This window comes from Denticeps clupeoides, chromosome 8 (assembly GCF_900700375.1).
Source record: "Denticeps clupeoides chromosome 8, fDenClu1.1, whole genome shotgun sequence".
Lineage (NCBI taxonomy): Eukaryota > Metazoa > Chordata > Actinopteri > Clupeiformes > Denticipitidae > Denticeps > Denticeps clupeoides.
Window position 1 is genome coordinate 10,707,791 of NC_041714.1, and position 14,559 is coordinate 10,722,349.

A 14,559-nucleotide genomic window follows, 5' to 3' on the forward strand; every position below is an offset into this window, starting at 1 on the left:
TGGGATTTGAAATCACAGTCTTGGAGGTGTGAGTCCATGTCACTAAACGTGGACCATCCAATGTATATGGAATATTCAATAACGTGACAAACACTTGCAAATATCTTTATGAAGTTTTAACTTTAATTGATTCAGTCCATACATGTCATAAACACAGTGTGTTTCCATGGTATGATTTTCAGGAAGAGGACAAAAAATCATGCTAATACCATACTACATATCCTATGTTCAATCAATTTGGGCCACATTTCAAAATCGACTGAAGTTGGAAAAATATCAATGTAATAAACAGTCACAGAGAAGGCAATAAGACGTTTGTTGCAATATAAAAGCTGGGGTGTTCAGTTACATTTTCTATGTTCCCCTATTTCCTTTATGTAGAAATGGGTCCTGGAAAGTGTCGCACAGTGTCAAAAGAGAAACAAATACTCAGAATATTGTCAATTTAATATTCAACTTTTAACTCGATTGAGTGAACAAAAAAAAACCCATTAAAAATGTAATAAAATAAATGTATCTATGGTTCTATAGTTAAAAGTGTTTTAACGTGGTACAGACCATACTCTAAGTTCATAGGGTGTCACATTACAGCTAAATTTCCCAATTAGCCTCCAGTCTCATACGGCTCAGCGTAGCATTACATGACCCATTCATACGCCTTTTCTCTCCCAGAAGCCAGTTGCCAGGGTGCAAATACTCACCCACGTGCTCCGGCCAATAAATCTCCCAGAGTTTTGATGAATATGGCAACTGCAGGGCATAACAACCGTGCATTTTCAAATTAATTCCCGCTCGGCCAGCAAAATGCAGGTGGTGAAATCATACCATCTATTCATGGCCACTGTCAGCATGTGGCACATTAGGCCCTAATAAATTTCCCAGTGTTTACAAGATGGTTGTGCTTCATGAACATCTGCTGTGCTTGGCATGAGTGCACAGCTTTCCCGTAGTTAAAACGGAGGGCGTGAGTTACTGTTGGGTTTAAGGTGGTTCTGAATTGTCTGTCATAAAGCCCCCTCCTCAAATACCGACTTGGAAAAGTTTGATGAATTGATCGTAACGCAAATGGTTCATTTATTGCTGAATTTAGATGTTATATTGATTTTATTTATGGTTTTCGCATAAATGACACACGAAATATTTTTTTTTAGGATTAGATAGAAACATAAATTTTTAATTTATAAAATGGGGGAAAAAGTAAATAAGAATGATAAGATGATTGTCCAGTTGTCAGAGGCATGGTGATGTGTTATTCTCCAGTCCACCTCACTCTGTTTGCATTGCGGCCCACCGTGCATTCAACATCACTACACAGTTTGCAGATCGCCATGGCAACTGCTGTGATCAGTGTAACCTGGTTGTTCTCAGCTGTGGTCAGCATGATGCATTTGGGTGTTTTTTACACCAGTTTTGCCAGTTGAATTGTATTTACAGTGTGTACTGCTTTTTCTGTCCAGTGCACACTTACACATTCAACCGAAGTGGGACACGTATGAGGCGTTTCTTTCGATGCTGAAGGCAATGCATCAGGAACTGATGGCCCCTCAACATCATCCAATCAGTTCCTGATGCAGTATCATCGACATCAGAAAGCTCCAAGATCGTCACCGCCACCCCCTGCAGACACCAAACAGAGCACGGAAGAAGGACTAAGTACATGAAAAGGACCGCAGGGGAAAAGGGCAGGAAACTATAGCTGTTTGGGGTGAGAGAGGAGGCCTCGCATGGGCATGCTTCTGTAATCGCTGTGACTTCTTCATTCAGACGCGCAACCTTGGCCCTCGGAGGAGAGGCTCGTGCTGATCGATTGAAGCCGTTGGCAGAATCGCTGCGTTTAGCATAATCCCAGCGGCCATTGTGAGAGCAGAGATTGAACCACTCACAGTTGCCAGCTGAGATTTCACCAGAGCCCAGCCGGTTTGGTTTACGTCCATAAGCCCGGAGCCGTGACGCACCCTCGGAGGGCAGAACAAAATGCAACCAATTCTTAGGACGTGACAGTTGGCCCCAGCACCGCCCTCGGAGAGCTCTGTTCAATCGATGGCTGGTTCGATCATATCTCTCCGCTAACTCAGCCCCTTCGAGGCCTAAATCGCAACTGGCACGGACGGCTCGTCTCAGAACCGAGGCTACACAACTCCACAGCCACACAGCAGTTACCCGAGTCCAGCGGAAGGCAGCGCAGACAGACTGTAAAATCTCTCCAGGTTAATGTGAGGTATGCATTACAGTCACAGTTGCCTGCAGAGATTACCCAGTCCGCCCCTGACTTCCAATTACCCGTCCGCAGCGTAACCACAGGGTCCACAGCGCAGCCGCGAGCAAACATCCCCGCTGGCAGCGGACGCGCTGCCGTACAGCTGAATCTCGGCTACGTCCACAGTCAGGACAACGAGGCAGAAAGGTCAATCCATCAGGCCTCGAGTCATGTGACTCGGGCTGCTGTAGCGTCTCTTAGCAGCAGATGGCTGTCATCTAGCCCTGCTATAGAGGGGCAAAGAAAGGGAAATCCTCAACCTCTGCAGACTCATGCAAATGTTATGGTGATAAGGTCTTTTAGTTACCATGGCGATGCACAAAGAGCACGTGCCTCATTGTCACGCCATAGCCTGGGATGGTGACCACACGCTTTGGGCTGGGGGACAGGTCATCTGGCCAGCATATAGAGGTCAGGACCTTCTGACCTGGTCGATGTCTGAAATGAATTTTAGAGAGAAGGGAGGGGGGAGAAACGAGGAGCAGGTTAAGTGCATAAATTGTGGCATCGTACCTTCTGTGGGGAGGAACAAAGGAACCATCAAGCTTAACCAATAATATGAAAGTGAACCTTATTTGTGTCACATAGCCATAGCCACTTTATCTCTTATAAATACCCAGCTTTGGACGAACAGTATGGCCAAAGCTTGATAAACTCGGACCCACAGCTTCACCTAGTGGTCGACTGTGAGAATACACTTGGAAGATGTTCGTACTCTTTAAGCCAGTTTATGCTCGTCGTTTTTAAATCATTACAATATCCGCCAAAGGTCAACGTGACGCATGCATATTACATCATACACGTTACAGTCTGATATATAGTCTGATTGTAGCGTCACAAATGTATTAAATATTATAACATGCAGTGGTAAAGGGTTGACCCACGTCTACCGCATCACATTGCACAGTTACTTAAAAATTATTTGTGTAAAAATGATTTGGGTGGTAGTATCCTAGTGGGTAACACACTCGCCTACGAACCAGAAGACCCAGGTTCGAACCCCGCTTACTGCCATCGTGTCCCTGAGCAAGACACTTAACCCAGAGTGTCTCCAGGGGGGGACTGTCCCTGTAACTACTGATCGTAAGTCGCTCTGGATAAATGGCGTAAATGTAAATGTGTAATTTCGCGTTTAATCATCTGTAAGTATTTAGGCACTGCTTGGCCCAGACGGAAATACACTTGAAAATGTTGAGTTGCTTATTGGAACATAATAGTCCGGGCGAAGCAAAAAAGGGCCGGTTCGGACCCGACAAAAAGAGAAACGTTCAGTTTATTAATCGGAGCAGCCGGGCAGTCCGCACTTCGCCATGCACCGAGTGGACAGAGTCTTTTTGACAGCTCTAACCTCTTAAGCTTCGGGTCCCGCTGAGCGCAGCATGGCTCGAAAGCTAAATGCCATCTGTCGGAACATCAGATTCCACTTGTGGGTTTTTTTTTTTTTTTCTTGCTCGGTGTCGATGCAGGGAAGGGGGAAAAAATGCGTTATTGGGCTAAATATTAATATTAAACAAGTTAGCGGCTCGGTGGTTTGAACGAATTCCACTCCGGCCGGACCGGGGCACGACGCGCACGGAGACGCGCAAACCCAAAACCAAACGCGCAGAAGGCGCACGAACGATTTATGTTTTTTTTTTATTTTATTATTATTTCCAAATTATTTCCAAGTATTGAATCGCGTTGAAGGAAGAAGAAGAAGAAGAAGAAACCGGACGAAAACGAGCGTTTAGTCACGGACGGACTCCTGCGGGATGGGGGTCTTTTGTTGCCGCGGGGGGCCGGAGCGTCACCGCGCAGCGGCTTAATAAAAGCGGGCAGCCGGGAAGAGGGTCCGTTGGAAAAGTGCAGATGTTCCCGGGCTCATTGTCTAAGGTCGCATTAATACGGGGAGCCTATTTACATGGGACCCGTGGAACGCTGGAGACGCCACAATTACGGAGATATTTACACGTTTGTCGAATTCTCCTTGTTCATCTCGCAGTTGAAATCTCAAAAAAAAAAAAAAAAAAAAAAGTTCAAATTAAACTCAGGCTATTGCAGAAAAACAATAGCCTGGCCCTTGAGGTCATGGTCTTGGATTCGGGGAGAGCGGACACACCAGGGTACGTCAGTCACACCAGCTCCCATCAAACTAACCCCAGTACCCGCTGAAACTTTTAGCCCCCCGCCCACCCTGTCCAACATATTGTTCGGCCTCCCCGGTTCTATTATACTTTCGGCCCGCAGTGACAAATAAGATGTAATTTGTCAGTTAGAGGACATTTTCAAAGGAGCCCAGCACAATAGGGCGGCCATGTGAATTATGAAATAGTTTGAGTAAGGGGGCCTCCCGGAGTGGGCCATTGTGCTGCCATGGAAACGGAGCAGGGCAAGGCCTGAAGGGAAAGGGCGTGGGTCGGGCGGGGTTACGGCATCTCATAAGGACGTCCTAGCAAGCGCCAGGGGTGCGAAGTGCCCGCAAACAATTGAAATCTCTGTGTTGTTTTTGGGTGTTTTCCCCCCCCTTCTGCCCCTGACATGTTCTCTGGTGACAGCCTTGCCGTTGAGAGCGCCCACGGTATGGGAACATGGGGGTGGGACAAAAAGTGTGTCTGTCTGGAGCCTCTCCACGAGGGCTTTGGCAGTGAACAGAGGTACAGCAAATCCCCGCTGATCATTTTTTGTCACAGGAGAAGCGATGGTGAAATATCTACACACACATAGAGACACCTACAGCAGCATCCACCCGAGGCCTCTGCCAAAAAAAGCCCTCCCCTGATTCTATAAAAATATTTGAAATCCATTAAGTACGATGACTATGAATTGAGAACCGCAGCCTGCAGTGTTGATAGCCTTCATTTACCATAAAGCTGGCTTCACTGTGTCCACGAGAGTAGCGCTCCAAATTGCCAATACGTCTTGTGTGTTAGTGTCTGTCGTTTATTCAGAGGATGAAATGGTCCAGTAGTGCGTCAGGCTTCTGCGTCTGTCTGCCTTTATTTATGACCAGTCCACTTTATTGGGTACATAATTTCTACTCGCCACCATGTCAGCTGACTCTGGGAGAGGACCCAGGCAGAGTGTGATTATAATTTCATAGGCTGGGATGTATCACAAAGGCAATTTGCAGCCATTTAAATGGGAATTTACACGGCATGCAAATGGAACGAGAAGTCATCGTAGGACCTACTGGAATATTGACCTTTTCCAGCCCTGGTTGGGCTGTTCAGGGCTGCCTGATGCTTGATCTTGCAAAAATCACACGACAGCTCATCACGACAATGTCATCAAAAAGCGTCAGTGGGAACCAGTGTTTGTCATGTGAGCTGACTTTATGTGTCTGATTTTTCATTCAAACTGAAATAGAATGTAATGAGATAAATCTCTATTACACCCGACATAAAGGGGAATACAATTATTATTTGGGGGCAAAAAAAAAGTCAATATACAACATTAGAACGGTCACCGACTTCACCTTTCACGATCTGCCGCCATTTTGAGTCTGACTCTGTACCGCCCCACGGCGTTACAATTCTGTTGTTTGACTGCAACTTTCTGCCACTGAGTCAATTACCAGAACGCTTTTAAAATTATGTTCATAAAACCAAGTGTTGTAATAGCTGACCTTTTATTTAATGGCAACTGTAGAACAACTGTGGTGGAGAAAATGCTTTCTGGTGGCCTCTTTTCTTTCGCTGATACAAACACAAAGGAGGTTATTATCACTCTTCCAATACAAATACATTCTCTAATGTTCATAAAATAATGTGGACCATAAGTAGACATATGTGTTTTATGCGTGTGTGTTATATACACGGATATAAACATATATAAACAATTACATTAGGCAATATTTTATGGAGCAGTAAATGTATTTAAAACACTTGTCTACATCAGTCTTATTGTCCACATTATGTATGAACATAGATGAAAATACATATGTATTTTCTTTATATTTTATAGAAATGCTTGCATATATATTTTAATAGAATACAAATCTGCAGATCGCTGTTCAAAATGCTCTGAGAATTTGCCAGGAACAGGCCTTGACCTGGCCACTCCCTTATCACTGAACGGGAGTCGGCTGGTCCTCTTCTCACACCCCACTAGTTCTGAGCCTACACTCTCTGGCCAAACTCAAGGTCTAAACACAGCTGCCATTTACCCCGACCTCCTGTTACAAAGTACAACATACAACAGACATCTCATCGGTTTCACATACATGTATCCTAATTTAATTTGTCAAGTCATTAATATCTCACATAACAAAATATAGCTATAGCTGAGCGATACATAAATGATCACATTATTCTATATTCTATAAGCTCTATATCAATTTGTGGGAGACAGTAAAGCATGGAAGGCAGAATTGGAATGGAAGACTGGTTTAAAAACAACGATTAGGAGCAGTCAGATGCATCCACCGAGTAGTTTATTAAAAACAATCTGCATCAAAATATGTATTTTAATCATGATCACTTTTTTTCTAAATGTGACCAATTATAACATCATATTTTCATTTCCTGGGGAAATAGTTTTTGCAAATAAACTGATCTTATATTTTTATTTTTCAGGGGGGCATGGAGATTTAACTACAGATGGTACTGATCTTCACAGACTATAATCCTGAAGAGCAGCATCAAATTCTCAAAAGAAAAGGTGAGGAATGCAAGTGTTTAAAAGAAGGCAATTGTAGAAAAGAGACTGGCACCAATGGGAAATGGCACAGAGCTTGCATGCACGCAGCAGGTGAACAACATACCGCATCTGATAGGGCCACTGCAGGTAAAGGCTAAGCAGTTCTGCCCAGCAGGCTAAGCTTGGCTCAAGGGACCAGCAGGAGCGCAGTGAGGCCCTCCAACATTTGGTGATTGATGGTTTCTGTCTGAGCAAGAGCTGACTGAGCAACATGTACATTTCGCTTCCACACACCCCGACCTGCACCAAACACACGCTCGCTTTCATGTAAATAATATGTCCACTGCTTCTTTTCCCTTTGTCCTTTTCTCTCTCCCATCCATTTTGTACCTGGCACCCTGCCAGCCCTGGCCGTGGCCCATTGCAGGCCCCGCCCACTGTCTGCCAATCAATGTTTTACAAGTTTGCTGACACATCATCGGGTCTGGATAGAGATAGGGGGCCTGAGAGGCAAAAAGGGAAAATCAAGATGTCAAGAGGAGAAAAAAAGGAGGGGAAATCTGAGATTGAAATGTGATATTATATACTGCAAAAACATTTATTGTTCCAATATAAAGCATTCAAAATCTATCAGGATCCCAGAACAGAAGCATCATTTGATTTCTGATTCAGTCCTTCAGCCCATCCAATTATTAATAAATGCAAGAAATATTAAACAAATGTTTGTGATTCTAATCATTTCGAAAAATGTTCCAAGAAATTACATTATTATATGATTTTATTTTGATACACTACAGTTATATGTAAGGTGTACAAAAACTGTAAGGACTCACGGGCCACACCCTCAAAGGAAACAGGAGGCAGGTTTCTAACTCACAGCCTATCCTGTTTTCCAAAATCAGCACTGTGACAATTAGAAAGCACAGAATCTCCTGATAAAATTAATGTTTAGTGGAAAAATCTGATGTGTTGAAAGCTCTAGACTTTATAATATTGATTTATACAAGTAATGGACCATAGAAATAATAAATATTCACCACTTAGAGTCCTTCCGCGATTATTAACTAAAAATTTTAATATACTAATTGTACCCATTGCACAGCATTTTGATATAACTGTAAATACATTACCAGACAAATAAACAAATGAGTAAAATTATTATTATTATTATTATTATCATAGTTCACATGGAGAACAATGATACAGTAATGAATTTAAGCCAAATTATTCAAAACATTACAATATGTTTACTTGTCATTTCGCTCTTCACAAAGACTAGATGCACAATATATATTGTACAAGTATCTATTTATAAATGTATTCTATTTTTATAGCATGCATTTTAGATATGACGATTTCCTTCATGTGACCATGTGAACATATCCATTATTTGATTATTGGAGAAAATAAATTAGGAAGTGATGTGCACAATGTGCTCAAAAATGCAGATATGCAAACTGTGAGAACCAATGAAGCTTATAAAATAATTCTGCTGAAATTGTTCTACAGTAAACATTTTATATATAGTAAAACAAATCAGTCTCCACAGCACAAAGGAAGCACAAAATCTAAAATAATTTTGGCAAATACACAAGTTGTTTTGCTTTTCAGGTTCACATTGACCAACACCGCTGATAAGAGTATCTGAGAATCATGTTGTGTATCTAGCTGCTAATCCCATGTGAATGGAGGCAGGGGGAAGCACGTGCCGCCTGTGTGCTGAAGAATAATCAGCAGTGTGTGTGATTGATGAGCAGCCTCTTTTCCAATAGCCTTCCGAAGTGACCTTTCACACCACTGGGTTAAACTTATTAGCCCCTGGCCTGCTTGACCCTCTATAACCTCTTGCGTGAAAGGCTTTAATTCATACCATGACCAACGGTGTAGCCTTGGCAGCCCTCAACTGACCAGAAGCTGCCCATGAGGGCAGCCAACAGAGCTCAGATGGGATGTGACCTTAGCCCAGCCACACGCTTCTATGGATAATACTATTAACTGGTCAATATGACTGGCCAGTGAAAGAGAGAGATGGGTACTCAGTTGTAAAGGATGGATTTTGTGCCATTTGGTTGTGACAAATGACCAACAGCACAGTGCAGTTCGGCTGTGCTGTAAACCCAGCTTGTAATATTAATTAATTCTGGCTTACAAGTCACACATGTTGTGCTTTACCATAAATTTGCAGCTCCTTCAAATATTGTTGTGACACTGAATGTTTAATGAAAAGAGTTTGTGTCTTCTATGCCTTTCATCCAGAATGTGGGTTTAATTAAAAATGCTGAGGTTGCGAATAAAGACGTGCCCTTTGCTTGGTGGAATATACCATCAGTTGGTTTTGAGCACATTAAGGGCCTCCCTCATTCAGGCAGAAAAATACACGTATAAAAAATACACACATATATATGTATATATTTATATATGTGTATATATATATATTTGCGTTTGGTGTCAGGCCGCCACAAAGACACGCATTTTGTCTTTTCGGCGATGCACCATTGCAAGTCGCAAATTCCTAAAGCAACACATACAATCAATGTTACAACAAGGGAAAAAAGCTATTTGTTTTTTTGAATACGCTTAAAGGTTGAGGGATGAGGATGTAGGCCACCGCAGTGTGCATGTTTTCACCATATTTTTAAATATTTTATTTTACAACTTTGCATACATTCGTCATGTACTAGACTGGTTTCAGAATCTTTTTTTGTAATAAAGAATTCAATAAAATGGTTCAGTTTACAGGGAAAACTCGAAGTATGATGGTATGGGGAGTCAAAATATGGCGTAGTGGTTTGGCCAAACCGTTCCGTTCCCTATTAAATGGAAATGACTCTCACGGTAAAAGGTGGGCAGGCAAGGTTTATTCAAGAGATTTATGCCGGATAGTAATAAAAAGCAACAAAGTCTTTCGGTCCATTTCATTAGGAACAAACAACCTCGCCAAAAATAAAGAGAGAAAGGGACTAAACGCATGGATCAATACGGCAGACGGGTGCGGATCAATTGGCCGGACCGCTATCATCACTGTACTTCGACAGAGTTGTTCGAAGGACCAAGTAGGCACACAAGTAAACACCAAGGCAGTGTGGCTAGCGCCCCCGTCTCAGAGCGGAGCTGCTGAGACTGAGGGATTCCCCTCTAGCCTGCAGAGAGAAGGAGAGAAAGGTGGGGTACCTCAGCGAGAGCCTCCGTCTGGGCGCCAGGGCGGGACGCCTGCAGGTGGTGCAGCATCTCGGCGGTCCTGAGAGAGACTGTTGCCGAGACCCGGGGTCCTGCTGCTGCCGTGCCGTCTGCCGGAAGGGAGGAGACCCCACCCCCTTTTTGGCCCGCCACCGGCCCTCCTCCGACAGACAGGGACGGGGAGGTGGGGCCGTCCGCAGAGCACGCACCAAGCTGTCCTCTCGCCTCTCCTGATCTGTCCATCCCTCCCCTCCTCCTCGCCTCGCCCTCGCTCCCTCTCTGTGCGTCTGGTCTCTTACCAGCCTCATGCTATCCTTGTGTCACTACCTCTCGCTCCTTTCCTGTCTCCTGCCCCCACCCTCTCCCTATCCATCCTCCCCATCTCCCTCCCCTCCACCAAGCTCCACTGTATGTTAATATTAATACAGTCCCCTTAATCTGCAAGTGGGAGACAGACATATGTTGCTGGCTGGCACAGCCTGCTAGGCTCCTGGTGGACGGCTGAGTGTGTGTGTGTGTGTGTGTGTGTGTGTGAGTGTGTGTGAGCATATCCTTCCCTCCGCCGTGTCATAATACTACAAGTGCGATTAAAACCGGGGCAATCAGCCACCACTGGCGCTACGGAGGCATGAACCCGAGAAGATGGGGAGAGAAAGAGAAAGAGAAAGGAGGAGGAGAAAAAAATCTTTTGCTCAGAATAATCACAGCGCTCCGGCTTGTTCACCTTCTACATTTCTTACTCGAGATCTCTCCGCCTCCCCCCCCCCTCCTTCTCCCTCTGCACAAATCCCATCTGATTCGGGCGCTGGCCATCCCTACATAAATCATTCTCTTATTCCATTGGCTACATGCTACATTGCAAGTATTGATTCCCCCCCCCTCCCTCCCCACCTTGTTCCCCATTGCTAGGAAACCCTCGGTTTAAGAGCAACAGGAAGAAAATCAAATAACTAAATGAAAGAAATTGTAAAAATCTAAATTAAGCACAGTAGAACAAAAAGGATGACCTGTTGTATGAGCAGAACAATACTCCCCAATCATGCATATGTATTATATCTACATGCAGTTTTACTGAACCCCACACGCAGTCCAGTAATAACATCTGCCCTCCTGAGGTCAGCTTTTATTGTTATTTTTTTGTAATCTAGGCCATTGCATAACACTGCATCAACTTTAACCCACATTGCCTACGATGGGGCTGCATTGAGGGTTTTCCGGGAGAAACCATAATAAACAAACAGATGAGGATGAATAAGAAAGAGGAGGAGGAAATAAGGGGGCAGGATTAAGAGGGGAGGGGGGTCCGAGGGGGCTCGGGTAATGTACTGCGGGGTAAGAGGGGTGGGGCAAGTAGCCAAGTCCATGGTCCGTGGCACGCAATGGGATGATGAGACGACCCCTTCCCATCCCCACCCAGCCCACCTCCATATTACCCCCCCTTACACACACTTTTTCAAACAGAGGCATTAGGACACCTGACTGCACCCTGCTAATGGCAACCTGGGGAGGGCAAGCTGGGGTTTGGGCTGCGAGCACACAGCAGCTCCCCGGCACAAAGACAGCCAACACAAACCTCGCCATCTGTTGCCCTGCCCGGCCGAGACATGGCCAGGAGTGGGGGGAGGGGGGAACTGTACCACTATACAGCAGTCCGGGGCACACCAGAGGCAGCCAAAACCAGCCCCCCCCCCCCCCCCAACGCGCTCTCGCCCCATGAAAGTCGTCGGACATTAAAAACAAGATCGCCACTTGCCCCGTCCGCCTAGCATGACTAATCTACCAAAGCCAGCCAATTCTTCGTTTTTTGGTAGTGTTTGATTAAGGCATCCCTAATTAGAGGAAATTAGGCTTTGGGTGAAGATGACATGTGTAGCTGGCTGCTCTGCCCAGCGCTGCTTTGCACGACTCCATTCGCATGATCCCTTTATTGTACAGGAAATATACTTGGAAATATACTTGAAATTTTGAACGAATAAATGAATGAAGAGATTCTCATCTGTGGGACATCCTGCTTCATGGTTTGGATCCAGTTGTCCCTTTTGAGGGAAGCTTCGTGGCAAATCAATACAAAGTGATAGTGAATGATCGCCTTTAACCCACTATAACATGATGCAGCATTTCTTTCTTCTTCCAGGGCGATGATGCCTCCATCCATATCACTCAGTGGTTGAGGACAATATAAAACGAATTTAAAACCCATTTAGCAGATGAACTCTAGCAGATCTCAGCCCAGCTGACATCTATGCGAGGTCAGTATATCTCTACTTCATTTTAATCACTAAATACATGTAGAAAAAAAAGAACTATCAGACAAACAATGATATATTTAGAAAACCGGGTCAAGTCCAGTGGCCACAGTGAAGTCCTAAAACTCATCAACAGTTGGGTCGAGGGATACAGGATGGACCCCTGCTGGCCCAGGGAGGCGGAGAGCAGGGAGGTGAGGGCCTGAGCCCTGCGTGACGGACGAGTGGAGCTCACAGAGCGGACCGCTGCTCTATTATTCGGCCCTCACCGCAGAACAATGGTGGTGCAGCCAGAGGCCAGGGGACCAGCACGACACCTCGTCCCAAAAGAGAACAAATAAACCAAACGGCCAAGGAGGGCTCGCTCCCCCCTGCTCTGTCATATCAGGGACAGCAAGGTCACTGCAAGGTGACACTCCGTGAAGAATTTACTAACTGGGGGTGGGGGGACTCCGTCAGTTACGCTGCACCACTGGAACCGGTTTAACTGTTTCTGTGCCTCCTACCCCGTCCCGGCACACCTAACCGAATCGCCGCTCCTCTCTGCTCGTCTCTGCATGTGCTGTTTGTCACGTCTTCGATTCCTGTTGACTGAGGCGAGGACGGACACGTACGAGGAAGGTGTCTAACGTGTGCAACGGCGCTAAACATGCCACGCAATGCCGCGGTGCAGCTAAGCTCATGGCTAATGTGATGAAATGATTAACCTGAGGACAAGGCAGCAAGGACTCAGGAGGGGTGTTAACTGTGGTCAGATGGCTGTGGGGGCCACGCCATGTTTGCCACTCCGCTGTCGCAGATGGGGCTCGGAGAGGTGATCAGAGCATTCCTGAAATCGACGAGCTGCTTGGAGCACAGAGGAACATGAAAGACTCTGTGTGTTCACTAATGATAAATAATGCACAGTGTGATAAGTGTGATGTATAGTGAACACTGCTAGCCCAGAGTGACAGACCAGGGTAGGATTTCACAATTATTATACAGATTTAACACAACTCTGCTTTTAACCATCACCCTTGGTGAGCAGCGGGCAGCCATGAAAGGCGCCCGGGGAGCAGTGTGTGGGGACGGGGCTTTGCTCAGTGGCACCTCAGTGGTGCTTGGTGGTTCGGGATTTGAACTGGTAACCTTCTGGTTACGGGTCCGCTTCTTTACCCACTAGGCCACCACTGCCCAGTGACGACGATCTTGGGTATCCGGAGTAAAATCGTGCAGACAACCAGTCAGGGAAAAGGTAAAGGTAGAAGAATGACTATAATCTTCTCCATTAATCATATAGAATTGATTTGTTTTAGAGTAATAATCACAATACAACAACAACCACGTAAGTATCATGCATGGTAATTCCAACATTTTAAAATTTGAACTTCTGTTTTTCCACTTGTCTGTGATCCTCTCAAATTTTCTTTTTTAAGCGGCAGCAACAGCTTACTTCATAAAAAAATAAATGCTAATAGCCAGTTGCTAATTAAACTTTGTTTCATGTCTTGCCCAAAACTCCACATTTAATACGGACTGATAGTGGTGTCTAAAAAAACTACATAATTCCCAGCTATCATAGCCCAAAAATTTGTGGGAATAAGTCACATCAATGATAAACAACGAAGAACAATGAAGAAGCAGGTCTAGATATTTTTACAAATGCAAGTTCCTTAACTGATCGGTTTTTGCCACAGGATTCCACAAAGTGACAAGACCTGCAAGACCTGCAGAAGAGATGGTTTCAATCATCAGCTGCTGCATTGTCAGGGGAACAATGGTGTGTTTTGTGGTCAGAAAAAAAGTGTGGTCAGAATGGTTCGATTTGCAGAAAAACCGGCATTTATTTGAAGGACTAATTTCAACAAAGCATGTTACAGCTTTGTTAGGATGTTAAATGTTTATTCATCAGATTCAATAGTAAGTTTAATGAGGAAGTCCATCAGCAGCCATACCTGTGCAATTCTGAACAGCGTATTTTAAATTTGGACAGCTACTTAAACTTTTTCACTTTCTACATTCATTCGATTTAAGTTGCATGTAGTTGCAGGTCAATTAGCTGGACAAAACCCCAAAAAGCATCAAAGGGCGCCATCATGCAGCAGGTATGTGTAACTGCATAGCAGACAAAAACACCGCTTCAACAAATCAGCCGTTCTACAATAAAAAAATGAAATATGAGCAAGTCAAAATATGAGAAAGTTGTAAAATAACAATTTAACAATTTTGATCCTGTTTAACATTTGTATTTGCTATTTCTGCAGCATTTTAACAGTTAGTAGG